General features: G+C 46.1%; 1 long non-coding RNA gene across 1 annotated transcript in view; it reads right to left on the bottom strand.

Moving 5' to 3' along the window:
* The window catches only part of LOC141069678 (uncharacterized), a 42,051-nt gene extending 32,642 nt beyond the window's left edge, over window positions 1–9,409 (bottom strand). Inside the window, exon 1 of the long non-coding RNA XR_012226635.1 lies at window positions 9,362–9,409. This is a non-coding gene — a long non-coding RNA (uncharacterized lncRNA). The remainder of the gene's footprint in view (window positions 1–9,361) is intronic.
* Between the last annotated feature and the right edge of the window lie 9,326 nt (window positions 9,410–18,735).

Consider the following 18,735-nt stretch of genomic DNA (forward strand, 5'->3'; position numbering starts at 1 on the left):
CTAGAGGAGGGAGTTCATCAGACCTCAATGGTGAAGGGAAAAATGAACTCACAACAGTACCTCCCCCTTGAGGCGGGGTCACCGAACCCTCATCCATGCCACCAGGGCGATCCGGGTGAGCCCGATGAAAGGCACGCACCAATCTTTCGGCATGAATATCAGAGGCAGAGACCCAGGAATTATCCTCCTGACCATAACCCTTCCACTTAACCAAATACTGGAGTCTCCGTCTAGCCAGAGGGGAATCCAGTATCTTCTCTACCTCATATTCCATGTTACCTTCAACCAATATAGGGTCAGGAGGTGCCACCACAGGAACTACTGGTTCAACAAACCTCTTCAACAAGGACTTATGAAACACATTATGAATTTTAAATGTGACAGGAAGAGCGAACCGAAAAGAGACCGGATTAATAATCTCCAAAATCTTGTAAGGTCCAATAAATCTAGGCTTAAACTTAGGAGAAGCCACCTTCATAGCGATATTTTTTGATGACAACCAAACCATATCATCCACCTTAAACTGGGGACCAACGGTCCTACGCTGGTTGGAAAACCGCTGGGCCTTTTCCTGGGAGAGAGACAACTTATCCACTACTTGGTCCCAGATCTGGTGCATTCTCTACACCACAGTGTCAACACCTGGGCAGGCAGAAGGCTCCACCTGCCCTGAAGAAAATCGAGGGTGAAAACCAAAGTTACAAAAAAAAAAGGTGACATCAAAGTGGCAGAACTAGCTCTATTATTTAAAGCAAATTTGGCCAAGGGCAAAAATGAAACCCAATCAACCTGATCGGCAGAAATAAAACATCTCAAATACGACTCCAAAGTCTGGTTTGTTCTCTCTGTCTGCCCATTGGTCTGAGGGTGAAACGCAGAGGAGAAGAACAACTGAATTCCCAGCTTGGAACAGAAAGTCCTCCATAATCGAGACACAAACTGAACTCCTCTGTCAGATACAATGTTCTCAGGAATCCCGTGCAAGCGAACCACCTGTTGCAAAAACAAGGGCACCAACTCAGAGGAAGATGGCAACTTAGGGAGTGGTACAAGATGGACCATCTTAGAGAATCTATCACAAATCACCCAAATAACAGTCATTCTCTGAGAGACAGGCATATCAGAGATAAAATCCATTGAAATATGGGTCCATGGCCTCCTGGGCACCGGCAAAGGCATCAGCAAGTCACTAGAGCGAGAACAAGGTTTAGACCGGGAGCAAGTCCCACAGGACTGCACAAAATTCCTGACATCACGAGACAAGGCGGGCCACCAAAAAGACCGACTCACCAGATCTCTAGTACCAAAAATACCTGGATGACCAGCCAATGCAGAGCAATGAACTTCAGACATCACTCTCTTCCTCCACTGGTAAGGAACATACAACTTTCCACTAGGACAACGCTCAGGTTTGCCCTCCTGAAACTCTTCCAGAGCACATCTCAAATCAGGCGAGATGGTAGAAAGAACTACCCCCTCGCCTAAGATGGTAGCAGGCTTAGTCACAACAGGAGAATCAGCAAGGAAACTCCTAAAGAGGGCATCTGCCTTGACATTCTTAGTGCCCGGAAGAAAAGAGACCACAAAATCAAAACGTGTGAAAAACAAGGCCCACCTAGCCTGTCTAGGATTCAAGCGCTTGGCAGACTCCAGGTAAATCAAATTCTTGTGGTCAGTAAGGACCACGACTTGGTGTTTGGCTCCCTCCAACCAATGTCTCCACTCCTCAAATGCCCATTTCATGGCCAACAGTTCCCGATTCCCCACATCATAGTTACGTTCGGATGGGGAGAACTTTCGGGAAAAGAAAGCACAAGGATTCATTTTAGATGTCACAGGATCTTTTTGGGACAACACCGCTCCTGCACCAATCTCAGAAGCGTCCACCTCCACCTGAAACGGGAGTGATACATCAGGTTGCCGCAAAACCGGAGCAGAATTGAATCTTCGCTTCAGCTCCTGAAAGGAAGAAACAGCCTCCGGAGACCAATTCAGCACATCAGCACCCTTCCTAGTCAAATCCGTCAATGGCTTGGCAATACCAGAAAAATTAGCTAGAAATTTCCGATAAAAATTAGCAAAACCCAAAAACTTCTGGAGGGCCTTCAAAGAAGTGGGCTGAACCCAATCATAAATGGCCTGTACCTTGGCCGGGTCCATTTCAATAGTTGACGGAGACAAAATAAATCCCAAAAATGAAATCCTCTGTACCCCAAAAAGGCATTTCGATCCCTTGACATACAGGGAATTCTCCCTCAAAATCCGGAACACAGTCCGAACATGTTCCACATGAGAGTCCCAATTCTTGGAGAAGATCAAAATATCATCCAGATAGATAATCAAAAATTTATCCACAAAGTCTCGGAATATATCGTTCATGAAGCATTGGAAGACAGAAGGGGCATTAGTGAGCCCAAAAGGCATCATCAGGTACTCAAAATGTCCCTCCGGAGTATTAAACGCCATCTTCCATTCATCCCCATGCTTAATGCGAATAAGATTATACGCCCCCCTGAGGTCAAGCTTGGTAAACCAACAAGCACCTTTAACTCTGGAGAATAGATCAGAAATCAGGGGTAACGGATACTGATATTTAACAGTAATTTTGTTGAGGGCACGATAGTCAATACAAGGCCTTAATGAACCATCCTTTTTAGCCACAAAAAAAAAAACAGCACCAAAGGGTGAAGAGGATGGTCTAATATGACCCTTCTCCAATGCCTCCTTAATATAGGATCGCATAGCCTCATGCTCGGGTACAGATAAATTGAAAAGCCGACCCTTGGGGAATTTACACCCCGGGTTCAGCTCAATTGCACAGTCATAACTCCTATGAGGAGGCAAAGACGCAGACTCATTCTCACTAAATACATCATAAAAGTCAGCCAAATAGTCCGGAACATCATGTGACTGGGGAGAGGTGGAGAAAACAGGAGCATCACTAAGGGCACACCGACAACCCCAACTCACCACAGACAAAGATTTCCAATCCAGAACTGGATTATGGATTTGCAACCAGGGAAACCCCAGAACAATGGTATCATGCAAATTATGCAACACCAAAAATCTGCAATTTTCTTGATGGTCTGGGGCGACCCGCATTACCACCTGGGTCCAAAACTGAGGTTTATTCTTCGCCAAAGGAGTAGCATCAATACCCCTCAAAGGGAAAGGCGTCCGTAGAGGTGTCATAGGAAATCCACAACGTTTAGCAAAATCCAAGTCCATCAGGTTCAGAGCTGCTCCTGAATCCACAAAAGCCTTGGCGGAAAATGTGGACAGGGAGCAGATCAGAGTAATTGCCAGAAGAAACTTAGGTTGAACACCACCCACAGAAAACGCGTGTGCACAACGCCTCTCTCGTTTAGGGCAGACAGAAATAATATGCGAGGCATCTCCACAAAAAAACACAGCTTATTAAGCCTTCTGAACTCCTGACGTTGCGCCCTAGACAAAACTCTATCACATTGCATAGGTTCAGACATTTGTTCAACAGGTGGCAACATCTCTTGTGTAGTTTTGCGTTCACGTAAACGCCGATCCACCTGAATGGCTAATGACATAGAATCGTCAAGACCAGAGGGAACAGGAAATCCCACCATAGTATCTTTTACAGTTTCTGACAAACCCTTCCGAAAGAGGGCTACCAAGGCAACATCATTCCAGGTAGTAAGGACCGCCCACTTTCGGAATTTTTGACAGTACAACTCTGCCGAATCCCGACCCTGGCTTAATGCCAACAGGGTCTTTTCAGCCTGATCAATAGCATTAGGTTCATCATACAACAACCCCAAGGCTTGAAAAAATGCATTCACATTATTCAGAATAGGATCATCAGGTTTCAAAGAAAACGCCCAATCCTGGGGATCGCCGCGCAGCAAAGAGATGACAATTTTAACCTGCTGCGCGGAGTTCCCCGACGAGTTAGGCTTTAAGGCAAAAAATAATTTACAATTATTCTTGAAATTCAAGAATTTAGACCGATCCCCAAAAAACACATCAGGAGTAGGAATCTTTGGTTCAGCAGCATGTGAATGAGCAAGATAGGCGGAAATTCCCTGCACTTCAGCAGCGAGCTGCTCCACACGATCAGACAATTGCTTCATCTCCATTGAGAGAAAAATTACCCCTACGGCCTCAGAGATATAGAGGAAAAAATATGCACACAAAAAAAAAATTCTGACACTTTTTTTTTGCCTTTTTTTTTTTTTTTTTTTTACAATTCTCTCCTGCTATTGAGTACCCTAGAATCTGCGGTATGGCTGGTGATTCTGTTATGATGAGTCACCAAAGGAGGAAAAAACAAAATACCAGCTAAGTCCAGAAAAACCAGAGAGGTTGGCAACTATCAGATTGCAGACCCCTGAACCTATCCACAACAACTAGCAGTAGCCGTGGGGTGTTCCTACGGTGCCCTAGACCCATCGATCACAGCCGGAGAACTACATAGCCTAAAGACAGAAAGGGGAAAAACTAAACTGCCCCAGAGCAGACCCCAAAGCAATAGGCAGCCCCCAACATATAATGATGGTGAAGCAAGATGAAAACACTAACACAGATAGAAAGATAGGTTGAGCAAATGATGGGGCCCAAGCTAACTACATAGGACAGGATAGGAAAGCTGCTGTCTGCCATCCGCAAAAACCCTATCAAAATGAGCCAACCGACTGATAGGAAAAACAGGCCCTGAAGTCGCTAGGCTTCAAAAGACTATATCAGCACTCAGGTATATTCTGAAGACAGAGCAAAAGAACAACAGATCAGAGACAAAAATGGAATTCAGCTCACCCCCGGCCGGGGATGGCAGAACTCCCAAAAAACAAGGCAAAACAAAAACAAAACTGAAGAGTACAAAGCAGAGCAGAAAAACTTCGCTTTGAGATGCAGGAATCAGATTGGTCTCCAAGAATCCAGCAGGAAAATCACCAGCCAGGAAGAAGGGCGTCGGCAGCCTTATATCCAGTCCTCAATTCCAGCCACCCAGTCATCATCTAGCTGCCCAGGTGTTTGGTAATCAGTCTCACTACCTTCCTTCACTAGAGGGAGTTCATCAGACCTCAATGGTCAAGGGAAAACTGAACTCACAACACATAACATCATGAGCACTGCATGCTGCGAGGATTCTCCAGTGCTGGGAGCAAGGCCGGATACAGTCCAGTCTGCATATAACTGCATGTATGCAAATAAAGCCCTCTTATCTCTTGGTGCCAGCTCCACAGAATCATCACTGCTCGTGGTGCACGCAATGAGAAGGCCAACAAGTCTGCATTCACATAGCGTGACTGCAGACCTGTAATTTTAGACAGGATAACCCCTTTAAGCTGTTTTTAAAATCAGATTGTGAGTTCAGGAAGCTGGGTGAGGGGTGGAAAAGTGGCTTATAAGTGGAAAAATATTAATTTTCACTTGTACATTGCTTGCTTTATGCAAAATTCAACAGTCACCATTTTTAAAAGGCTTGTCCACCACTCGGATTACCCCTTCTCATTCCTAATGTTTGGCCCATTAAAATAAAAACATCTTTATTCACCTCCCATGCCGGCACAGTCCTAGCGATATTGGTACTCACGTTCCCGGGGCTCATGTGAGGTTGTTTTGTCACACGAGCTCTATGCCCAATCAGCGCCGGATTCATTGTCCCCTCCTTCGGACAAATCAAACATCAAGAGGAATAGAATAGCATTGTGAAGGGGTTGACTTCTTTAAGGGTCTCACCAGGACGCAAACATCAATGTTTGGTCAGTGGTGTTAAATTTCTGGGACCATCCTTGATCAGTGAAGCCATAGCTCCCAATCGTCCTGGATTCAGTGGGACTGTTCCAAATTGAGGGCTCAGTCCCAACATCCTGGTATGTCAGAGCGTTGTCCTGGCTGCTAAATACTCACCTCTCTCCGACGTGTTTATCGCTCTGTATCTCCTACTCCTCGTGATCGCATCTCTCTGCTCAGTGCATAAATTAAGTTATATTATTCACCCTTCTCCTGTGATCGGGTTTCCATGCTCACAAGCTGCAGCTCTATCGATGAGCTTCAGCCCGCAATGAAAAACATGGGACAATTTTGATAATCTTGACCTGTATTGCAGGCAGTGAATCCTGAAGCAGATTTTTTTTCCTATAAAAGTAGTAAAAATAATAATAAGCAATTACAAAAATGTTAATTTTTCCCTTTTTGTGAGTGTCCCTTAGTGAACTGCCCCTTATTTTACATGCGGAATATACTAATGTGAAGTTAGAAAAAAAAAAAAAGTCACTTCATGAAAATGGCACCGGCGGCACATGCGTAGTAGCATCTATTGTATTCCAAAAGATGCTACTTCGCAAGTGATACCAGCGTCATTTTGCTGCAGCCAAATTTTTCTTTTTAATGTAACAAAATGCCGTCACCGGCAGCACATGCGCAGTATCATCTATTGGCAAGAGATTCTCTCAGTCTGTGCATGTGCGGCACACTGTGTTGAGAGGACCAGTGTGGGAGCGCGCACAAAGCAATGCAGCAATGATTCAATAATGATTTCAACCTCACTGTGCCACCAATGTATTTAAATATATGATGAATATTAATTTAATGGCTGGCTACATACTAAGATAGGCATAAGGTGAGACAGTATTTGTTTATACAAAGGGCTATTTAGTATAGGATTCATCAGACACCTAATAGCATATAAGCTGACAAAACATAATAAGTTTGATAGTAGTAATGAGCGAATACATTCGGCACTATTCTTTACTCACACGAATAGTACGGTATTAGTACGTATATAGTACGGTATTACTTGGTGAGTAATTAGGTATTCACCTCGGTATATTCGAGTGACCCGCCCTGCATGTTTGGCACTTTATTTGCAGCCAATGAACATGCTGGTCTGGCTTTCCAATCACTGTAATGCCGGCGCCATCTGTGGTGTGGCATTACTGTGATTAGCTGGCCTTCTAGCATTATAAGGGATATTTAAAGGCTGCCGGCGCCATCTTGTGCGCATTGCAGCTGGAAACAGCGTAGGAAAAGCGAAGTATGAGCATAGGGAGAGTGATAGGAGATTACAGGGAGCATTTTTCATTCCAAAAAGCTCTTTTAAGAGCTGAAGATTGTGAAGATTAGTTGTTTGTTAGGTGGGGATTTAGTAGGGAGAGATTTAGTTGGAGGAAAGGTGAAAGGCAGGCACCTGGGTGTTCTCATCATTGCAAGCACATGCTGCAGATCTCTGCTATTTTCCACTGTGTTGTATAGTAGTTAGTATTAGGAACAGACTGTGTGATTAGGGTGAAATAGGGAGGGTATCATCCTCTAGCAAAATATAAAAATCAGCTATTTGTAGAGGGAAATAATATTAGGTAGTAACAGCATATACAAAACCATTTTTGGGAGCTACATAATATTCCCGTGTAGCATCTTATCAGTTGGCTTAAGCTGCAGCGTTGAAGGCCTAATATACGACATGCAGCACGCTTTGGGTATGGCTCAGTTCACACTGCCTGCATTCTTTCCACCATATGTAAGTACTTAAGCAATACACAAGGAATATTATTTAGCAATTAGATTTTAAAATGGATGCTACTATATGCTGGCTCTGAGGAATATTATTTTGCAGGAAAAAAAAATTATAGGCAATGTGAGGCAGTCACCCCTGTTACAGCTAGGGGGCGCTGTGTGTTCTCCCCAGGACGTGCATGGAGGTGTATGAAGGCCATAGGTGTGCATGGCAGTCACGGGCATAGATGTGACTGCAATGCAGACTGATAATAAAAGTAAGTGTTAGTCTTGGACATGTTAGTGTCCAAGACAGAGGTACAGAAAACCTGCTCTGGATGTTGTGTTTGAAGCAGACTGCAGGATAGTAGTTTGGCAGTCTGGTTTATTCCAGACCCAGGTTTTCCATGTGGCTAAAAGCCACAGGATTCTGTGATAAAAGTCCTGCAGGAAAGGGTTAGTGAGTGCTGAGTAAGTCTGAGGAGTCTCAGGTGTGACAGGGCCAGAGTGAGTTGGTGCCTGTTGCTGTGCAGAGCAGTTGGTGTGCAGAGCACAGGACAGAGCAGGGCCAATAGGCCTGGAACCCTCAGCGTGTTTAACGGCTGCAACCAGATGGATATGGTGCCTGGCTGTGACCCGGAGGATATCGAGGACTGTGTACGGCTTTGAATAGAGACTTTGATACAGCGGTGCAGGACACCCATGGGAACTAGTCAGTGGAGGACTAGCGTGTGTAGTGACTGCAATCTAAAGGACGCCATGTACTATATAGTGCTATGAACTGGTGTGAAGTGAACACTGATAAGATGCACTGAAGTTATATGCATTTGTGTGGATTGGAACCTTTTCTGTTTGAAGATAACACATTAAAGAGACTTTTATCTTGAATTTTGTGGGTCACTGCCTCATCATTGTATATGGTGCTACCGCTGCCTTACATGAACAGTTGTTTTACCTTATTCCTCATCTCGCACCCATACTGTGCTAATACCACCTCCCATAACCCCCTGCTTAACCCATTAGCTCTCTGCGTATAGCATATTTCCGTTAATAAATCTGTTAACCCTTGCACCTCCTCCTGTCCATAACTGCATCCTGCAACCTGCTCTGACTTGGCGTAGTCGGCAGGATGCAGTCCAACAGCACGGAGGCGGCAGACCAAGCACTTGGGGTGAGCCCTAGGTCCAGTATATCCCTGGGGGCAATGTTGAGCAACCTCCCAAAGTCTACTGGGAACAATATCACGTTATGGAGCTGGACTTAGCGGATCAGGGGGATGATGAGAGTGCACCCCATGACCCCTGCATTAGAAGCGGAGGTTGCCATGATAGCTTTAGATGGAGAGACGAGGGACTCTGTCATGCACAACCCCCATCTGTGGACGTCGGGCATCCAGACCATCCTCATGGAGTTGGTTTCTAACCGTTTGTGCAGACACATGCACATTTGTGGCCTGCTGGAGGTAATTTTGCAGGGCTCTGGCAGTGCTCCTCCTGTTCCTCCTTGCACAAAGGCTGAGGTAGCAGTCCTGCTGCTGGGTTGTTGCCCTCCTATGGCACCCTCCATGTCTCCTGGTGTACTGGCCTGTCTCCTGTTAGCACCACCAGCCTCTGGACACTACGCTGACACACACAGCATACTGTAACGCCGCTGTGTTTGGACCTTGATTCACGGCGTTACTCTGCATCTCTGCTTTAACCCTTCGCTCTTTTTCCCTCTAATGTGCTGGAATGCTGTTGTCAGTTATCTGTGTGGATGCTGCCCAGTGTCCGGTACCGCCGCATAGCTGTACATGCGTGCGTGGTTCCTCTGCGCTGCATGACCACCCGTGTGTGCGGTCCCTGGCAGCCACCTGTGGGTTAATAGGTCTGCTACACATTGCGTGTCTTACCACGTGTGTTCAGGCTTCAGCTTCTGCCAGGTGTCCCTTGCATTGCTGATTATGTTCTGTCTTGCTTAGGGCATGCGCGGCCACACCTCCTTTCCTTTTATCAGGAAAGGGTGTGTGCTACAATTGCTGCTCCAGCCTATGGCTGTGTGGCAGCTCCTATATAAAGGTCCCCCCCCTTTGGGGAGTTGCCAGAGCTTCGCATTGACTTCCTGAACCTTGCCATGTGAGTCTGTGTTCTGCTCCTGCTCTGATTCTGTTCAGTTCTGGGGGAGCTGTTGCTCTTTATCCCTCTGTGAACTGTATCTTGGCCTGCTCTGGGGGCATAATACCCAGATCGCCTATCCTGGAGGCTGCATATCAAGGCCTGTCTGAATTGTCTTGTTTCTCAGCCTGCTCTGGGGGCAGTAATACCCAGACCGCTTGGGTTCCTTTCTAGGTCGCTTCCAGATGTCCAGAGACTGATGACCGTGGTCTCTCATCCGGAGCCTGTTGTCCACGGCCTGATGTCTGGTGTCTGACGACCCCGTCCTGATGTCCACCTGGTGTCCAGATGCCCTGATGTCCACCAGGCGCCCTAATGTCCACCTGGCATCCAGATGTCCGCTCCGTGATCCCGATGTCCGCTCCGTGATCCCGATGTCCGACCTGAGTCTGGATGTTCAGCCTGCGTCCAGATATCCAATCCGTGGTTCTGGTAGTCCAAGTTGTGCTCTTAAGCCGGTCCCGTTCTCCTTCCTGGATGGAATCCTCCTCCATGGTTTCCGGGAGTTTCCAGCTCTGCTCCCTGGTGACGGTCCCACCTGCGAGTCCTGGATCTGACCAGCCTATGCCCGGTGCTGTAGTGCCACCACTCCTGGACCTGCGCTATCCGAGTCCTGTTCTGTTGTCCTGCCGGCTCCCTGGGGTCTTACCCGTGTTGACCTCTGCCATCATCTGAAGTCCGCCTGTGGTCGGCGTCTGACGTTCTCCTTCTGTGCCTGTGCTACTCCCGTTGCTGTACATGCGTGCGTGGATCCGCTGCGCTGCATGACCACCCGCACGTGCGGTCCCCCCTGGTAAGCCCATGCCAGACAACCCTGGACCGCATCAACCCATGATGACCTCTTGCTTCGCCTGTCAACCTGAGATGGGTTTCCTTCATGATGTGCATATTCCGGAACCTGGTGTTTCTATGTTTTTGCCTTATTTCAGTAAACTTTATTTTTTTCTTCATACCTGAAGTTGTGCGGTGTCTTTTAGTCCTGCTTATGGCCATCTTGTCCACAAGCTCAGCTGCCACAGACCCCAGTCGCTACCCTTCCCTGGTCCGGGTCCCCCCTGTGGTCCAGTGGGTCCACATTCCACGACCGCTTGGGACGCATACCCAGTCGTCGTTATAGCTCGACGACACGGGAGCATTGGCTGTAAGTCACGCTGCGTCCGCGATCGTAACACAAACCTTTTTGCCACGGCTCACATTGATGTGCCATCCTGGATGAGCTGCACTACCTGAGCCACTTGTGTGGGTTGTATAGTCTGTCTCATGCTACTACGAGTGTGAAAGCACAACCAACATTCAAAAGTGACCAAAACATCAGCCAGAAAGCATTGGTACTGAGATGTGGTCTGTGGTCCCCACCTGCAGAAACACTCCTTTATTGAGGGTGTCTTGATAATTGCCATTAATTTCCATCTGTTGTCTATCCCATTTGCGCAACAGCATATGAAATTGATTCTCAATCAGTGTTGCTTCCTAAGTGGACAGTTTGATTTCACAGAAGTTTGATTTACTTGGAGTTATAGTCTGTTTAAGTGTTCCCTTTATTTTTTTGAGCAGTGTATATGTCTTGGGATTTGGGCCCCTGATCTTTTTTTACCTTATCAATGCTTCTGGTCTGTGGTAATAAATCATGTAACAGGAGCTCAGAAAAAAACAGATAAGTGTTACAGTACAAACTCCCTGTCAGACCATCACAATGAGCTCGCTGACAGATTCTCAGTTAACTTAGTCTGCAGCCAGCAATACACAGTACAAGACAGAAGCTATGGAGGGTAAATGGTGCAACATGTTTAATGAAACACAATTGCAAAAATATGTTTCGCACCAAATACCTGCATCTAAGTAAAAAAAACAAAACAGAAAATCCTCTCCAAAGGTGGACAGCCCACTTAAAGGGAATCGGTCACCCATATTTAGTGATATCATGTAAAGCTATCACCCATTTGTTCATCCCTTAAGGATTTTATTAGGATTTTTTATTCCCCCTGACCCCGCACCTTTGAGGCATAAATACCTTTCTTATCTTGTTGGGGATGTATGCAAATCATCGCGGTCCGATGGGCGTGGCTTAGTCGCCCCCCCCCTCGGCTTGCTGCACATAATCTTCATCTGTGAATATCACAGATAACGCTGGTTTCCACGCTTGCGCATTGTAAAGGCCTCGCAGTATGCTTTGCCCAACTGTGGATGAAGCATACAATCACTACTGCGCATGCGCCGGTAGACCACGCTGGAAAATATGCCCCGGAAGTGTGTCCTGCATGTGAAGACTTCCGGTGCATAGACCGCGCTGGAAAATACCGGCGCATGCGCAGTACCGGTTATATGCTTCGCCCACAGTTGGGCAAAGCATACTGCGCAGGCGCCGGAGGACTTTACAATGCGCAAGCGCGGAAACCAACGTTATCTGCGATATTCACAGATGAAGATTACATGCAGCAAGCCGAGGAGGTGGGGGTAAGAAGGCGACTAAGCCCCGCCCATCGGACCGAACCTCGGCGATTTGCATACATCCCCAACAAGATAAAAAAGGTATTTATGCCTCAAAGGTGCAGGGTCGGGGGAGTCAAAAGCCCTAATAGAATCCTTATGGGATGCGCAATTGGGTGATATCTTTACATGATATCACTAAATATGGGTGACAGATTCCCTTTAACTTTCTTAACACAAAATGATGTATAATATCACACAGAGCAGGCTCAACAGCACAATTAATTAAAAAAAAAATACTAATAGATGAAAAATAAAATACAACTCAATCTTATTACTTTATTTTAATGTTTTCTCTGTGTCGCGTACATAAAGTGTTATACAATACTGGTTGCTTTGTCTCTAGTCCTGACAGGAGATGAATGATATCTTTTACTGTCGGTGTGACCCGTATTAGCCTCTAGTTCATGTATAAGTAGACAGCTGAGCTCCTGGAGAGTTCCCTTTCTTCACAAAACGTTCTTCATCTTGCCTTTATCTGGAGAGAAACCTGTGTCTTCTATTGACCGCTTTTGTATATACTCAGCACTATGGTTCATGATGGATGGTCGCTGTCTGCAGTCTCCATAGTAACTACTTCATCTGTTTCCATAGCAACAAGAGCTCTCTCTAGGTTAGCAAAATGAGCTGAGGTGAAAGTATCCTGCTGTAGCGTTAACCTGGCACCTTGTGTCACCTCGTTCCTCGTAATAAAAACTGGAAATAATAATGCTGATAATGTTAGGGACATGCTATTATTAATATCAAAAGCCGTTAACAGAGGGCTCTCATGTTATCCTGTATCTTATAAGCGGGTATTAACTCTATAATGGTCTGGGTTTCCAATAATTGCTCCTTTTGGCTTTAAAGGGTTCCTATAGATGAATCCCACTAAAAAGACACATATAACCCGTCTTACTTTTACAAGTGTAAGAAGAAAAGAAATGAGTCTGGTCTGATCTTTTTAGTTCATTAGTTAAGGGCAGCACTTCTCTTGCAACAAGGAAGGGGTAAGATCAGAGGACTACATAAAAATAATGGGCCCCATAGCAGACGTCCAAATTGGATCACCCGTTCATCTTCCCTCAAAAAAATGTTTGATGGGGTCACAGAAAAGCATACCTAGCATATTTGCAGCCCTTACATAGTAGTTTTGCTCCTATTGAAGCCCCTTAGTTTGCCCACACATTAAGACACCACTTTCATGGCCCCCATAATGTGTTATCCCAGCAAAAGTTTACTGCAAACATAGTATAATACCCCCACAGTGAATTCTTCCACAATACCCTCCACATGCACAGTATGATGACTGTACAGTATCCCCCTCCTAAGTATGAAAACCCCAAAGTGATGCCAACAGTGACCCCAACACAGTGTGATGGCCCCACAATCCCCACACAGAATGATGGCCCCCACTGTTCCTCACACACAGTAGGACGGTCCCAGAACAGTCCCCCCACTCAGTATAAGGCCCTCACAGGCCTCTACACAATATGATGGCCCCCCACACAGCTCTCCATACAGTATGATGGTCTTCCATATAGTATTTTGGCCCCCACACCCTTCCATACAGTATGATGTAAGGGAGGGACAGGACTGTAGTCGTGACCTGTATTACTGTAGCAGCTGTGTTCAGTCCTTCCCCTACATGAAACGACACTCTTCTGGTATACGTACATCTGCAGATTCAGCTTCACCCGGGCATTTCCCAAGCCCTAAGGGTCCCTCTTCTAGGCGACCCCTATCAATGGAGAGACAGTCCGAGTCAACTTTAACACTTTGTTTACTTAGGATTTCCCACGTTACATTAACAGTTGATACATCATAACAATTGCTTGCTTCCTCATCTTTCCCTTGCTTGCTGTCACTTCTGTGTAGTACACGCCCGGAACGGACCAACCTAGACTACTTCCCAGTTCATTCCTGGACTGACCTTGCTATAATGACATTTTCTTCAGCCTGTTTCACCCCAGACACGAATTCAGTCACTACATTTGGTGGCCCCTGGTGAAGCATCCGACCCGTCTGTACCGATCTCGTCGAAGCTCCAACTCCCTTCATTTCCTTATTCCAGCCAACTTTTGCCCTAAAAGCATTGGCCCAGGCAATCAGATGCCACATCTTCCTTTTTCTCTACTGGCGCACTGCTAAGACCTGCAGTGGCCGTGGGTAACGTGGGCTATAACAACTTAACGTTACGTGGCTGCCGAGCTGTCCGGGCCTATAGCCCATGTGGACCCTTGGGCACCCTGGTCCCATCTGACTAAACCACTCTTCAGCACTAACCTTAACTCTCAGCAGCCCCTCCTACAATTAACACTCTATGAACATCCTATCAGGCCCCACTAGTATACCCCATCTAGTGGCCCGCAACAAAATTACATCTACCCAGTCTATGGGGAGACTATGTACTAAGAGTTCCCTCCTCTAATGTTCCAAGAAAGGATGCACTAACTTTCCCTAACTGTACATGTACAAAAGGCATATAACATCTGCAGTACTCTAATACAGGAATGCCAGGCAATATATTACAGTTTTCTATAACATGGTAACACATTCATGTGGCAATATCATAAACAATAAGCAGTAATACATATTTATACATGTAGCAGTACCGCAGGCAATTATCATAAAACACATCTGTAAGCATTAAGAACCGGAAGACAATCAGAGGGAAGGGAAGCGTGAAAGACATTATATCTCACCCCCTTACACTCCTCTTTTCCTTGAACTTGGTTGTCCTCAACCAAAGTACAATACAAAAACCAGCAATAATAAATACCACAAGAAAAACTGCAAGTCACTTGGCTTAATATAAGCCGCATCCTGTACGCACCGCAAACCATGGTACCCAGGTAACACTCCAAGTTCCCAGTCTTGTCCAAATTGCAACGATAGGCAGTCCTAGGAGAGATGCTCCCCCTTGCCTTGAGGGAAGTACAGACTTTCCTGAGGTCTCCGGTTAAAGAGACAGTCTCTCCTATTTCCAGTAGAAGGGCGCAACAAGTGTAACAAAAAAACAAAGAGTCCATAGACTCCATTTCTTCTGCCTAGTAAGCAGTCCTCTAGGCCATCAATATACACTGCCGACAACACTCGTCTTCAGGGTTGTCAAAGAAAACATAAAAACTTCCGCTCACCATAAGCGGGGGAAAAACCTTTTCCTAGGGCTACAGTGCCCACAGGGACACGAAACAGTCCCAACAAAATGCAACAGGCATAATGATCCACAAACTTCAACGGCACGCACCGCGTGTCGCTCCGTCAAGTGTCATCCCTGTAGCCGCAGAGGATGTGGATGGTGCCATTACAGCACCATCAGCTGATGATGGGGCCTGTACCGATTCCGTGAAGAGACCCTTGTCATCCTCGTCATAATAGCTAACTGCAACCGCCTAATACCCGTGTGGACAGTCTTCCTTAAAGAAGGAGACCCGATCTCCCGTGTTCAACAACCTCCCGAATTTGACGGACGTCACATTTACATAGATCTTGGCATCTGTCCCATCCTTTCGAATAAAACCGTAGCCCCGGTCGGTGTAGGAATACATCACTCGGCCGCTGGTGCGCCCTCCTGCCAGAGCGCCCCCACCCGGTTGTCGTAGCTCTCTCCAGACTTTCCGCTCTCGTTTTTTATCAAGGATCACCCCTTCCACCTAGGCGGCCTGCCTGGGTGTGGGATAGGGGCCCTCTGCAGCCGGTTGGGTATGGGTAGCCCCCAGAGCTGTGGCCGAATAGGAGGCCGATTGAACCTCTGATGGCTGGGGTGAAGGAGTTGGTTCTCCCATAGGAACGCGGGGGCAGACGATGGCCTTAGTGATGGAACTGTACGGGGAGGGCCTCCCTTCTGGGGTTGACAACAAGGGAGCACTCACCCGTTCCACTAGTGTAGAAGCGGTCATGGGAAGCATGAAAGACATTATATCTCACCCCCTTACACTGGCCTCCACACTGTATAATGGCCCCCACATGGCTCTTCAAACAGTATAATGGCCCCCCGCATAGCCCTCCAAACATTAAAATTGCCCCCACATAGCCCATCACACAGTATAATTGCCCCACATAGTCCTTCAAATAATAAAATGGTCTCCACATAGTCTTTCAAGCCTTATTCACAAGTCAGTTCTTGACACATGTGGCATGTCTGTTTTTTTTTCTAACAGCTAGAACACATTAGCTCCAATCAATAGGTTCATTAATGGTCAGTAAAAAAAGTGAACAAACACAGTCACGTACACACTTCACAGCACGTGAAGTGGGGTGCACCTACAAGGGTTAATTTATCTCCTCTCACTCAATCCAAATCTCAACCTCTGTTCTAGACTATAAAGTGAGCATTATTCACACCCTGACACATTTACCACATCCATTCATGATTTCTTAACGCACTGCCACCACTCATCAAACACATGGGGTGATGAGTCCCCAAAATATGTCACTGTCAGATAGTCAAAAGGTCACACAATCTCTGAAAGGCTATGGATTCTTTAGATCATACAAGGTTTAAACGTATTAAAGATTTTAAGCTTTAATATAAAATATACAGTGCTTACAATAGAAGATATATAAAAGTAAAAATAAAACAACACAAATATGCTAAACAGTTATAAAATAAAAAAGGATAAACAACAGAAATATCTAAGGCTATGTGCCCACACTGCAGATTCACCTGCGGGTTTTTTCCCGTGGAACCGCAGGTAAAACTGCAGGTAAAGTGACCTGCGATTTTGCTGTGGTTTGGCCTGCGGTTTTGCCCTGCGGTTTCACACCTCTACTATGTTAAAGGTGTGAAACCGCAGCAGAATCCGCAGAAATAATTGACATGCTGCGGAAAAAACCCCGCAGCAAAACCGCGCAGAAAAAACCGCAGCGTGAGCACTGCGGTTTTGAAAACCCATAGGCTAACATGGTAAAGTACCATGTCTGCAGAACTGCTGCGGTTCCGCAGGGCCAAAACCGCAGCAAAAACCGCAGCGTGTGAACATAGCCTTAAAGGTGTGAAACCGCAGCAGAATCCGCAGAAATAATTGACATGCTGTGGGAAAAAAAACACAGCAAAACCGCACGGAAAAAACCGCAGCGTGAGCACTGCGGTTTTGAAAACCCATAGGCTAACATGGTAAAGTACCATGTCTGCGGAACTGCTGCAGTTCCACAGGGCCAAAATCGCAGCGGAACCGCAGCAAAAACCGCAGCGTGTGCACATAGCCTAAACGTTTCTGTCTACAGTTATCTTCTGGTTCTTTGTGGGTAGGAGGAATGAATTATGGATCACACCAGCATCCTAGGGAGCCCCCACATATGAACAACTTCTTTTATTCCACCCAGCTTTTTATACTCCAGATCATAGGCTCATATTTCAAAGATGACCTAGATTGGCCCATTTAAAAGTTGCTGTTTGCAACTGGACGATGAGCTGATTTATGGTCTTGCATTTCAGTTATCCTGTGTCTCCTCCACTCCTCTCTATACAGTCAGTAGAAAATAATCTGCCTAGTACAGACCATTTGTTACCCCTTTGAAGCTCATGGTCCAGGATCCAAGGTGCCATGTTTGACACCTCCAGCAAAAGCCCCTTTGTATTTGCAAAACTGGAATATCCAGTTTCAGCATTTTGTCAACGAAATGTAACTCTCCTGCTGTTACGCTTTCCATTATTGATCATATATTTCCTTTACAAACAGATACCATATTTGGGGGGAAAATGGGAGTGCGTCTCATAATCCGAGTTGTAGCTGCCGAAAGCTTCAGTCGGTGCGCGGGTCTGCGACGACATTTTGGGAAGGCCCGGAGCCCCACACTTCACATACTCTTCTATGCGGTGGACTCTGGGAAAATGGCCACCAGAAGCGGCGCATGCGCAAATTGAGATCTCGGCACCGAGATCCCATCTCCTGAGGTCTCGGCACACAAGATCTCAATTGCGCATGCGCCGCCTCCAAAGGTCTTTTCCCAGAGACCACCGCATTGGAAGGTATGGAAGGTGCAGGGCTCCGGGCTTTCATAAAATGTCAACGATGCCCCCGCACCACTGAACACCTTGTCATACCAGCCTGGGGACCACAACCATTGCCCAACTCCGGCCGCCACGAAATACCCCATCCTACCAGCCTAGAGCCTGCAGCGACCCTGTCACCTGGGACCCCACTCCACCACTGCTGCCCCCCAGGTAAGCTACTGCAAAAGCATATTATAATATGCACCATTTTATAAAAAAAAACATTTTTTTCTTATTTTCCTCCTCAAAATTTGGGGCGCATCCAAAAAACCGGTGCATCTTATAATCTGCAAAATACGGTAAGACTTTTATTGATACAATTTTCAGATAAGAGTTGTTCATTCAAGTGAATGGGTTGGTGGAAAAAAAATCAATTACTTGGATGCCATCTATGTGTCATGCAAGAGTTTTGAAAAACCTCAATTTTTTTCATGTGAGAAAAACAGATAACACACAGATAGTAAAAACTAAGACACACACCAAAAATGGATACAGCATAACAAAAATAAGCGGTCAGGTTTTTTTAGGTTTGAGAAAAAAACAGCTGCGTGAATCAGGCCATAATCTGACCGCCTTTGTAGAGTTAAGAAGCAATTTTACCCCACTTTGCCACATAAAACTCTTTTTTAGTACTGGTGTCATCAGTGA

Source organism: Dendrobates tinctorius, unplaced genomic scaffold (genome assembly GCF_039654945.1).
Source record: "Dendrobates tinctorius isolate UK_male_01 unplaced genomic scaffold, ASM3965494v1 ptg000270l, whole genome shotgun sequence".
In the NCBI taxonomy this organism is placed as follows: domain Eukaryota; kingdom Metazoa; phylum Chordata; class Amphibia; order Anura; family Dendrobatidae; genus Dendrobates; species Dendrobates tinctorius.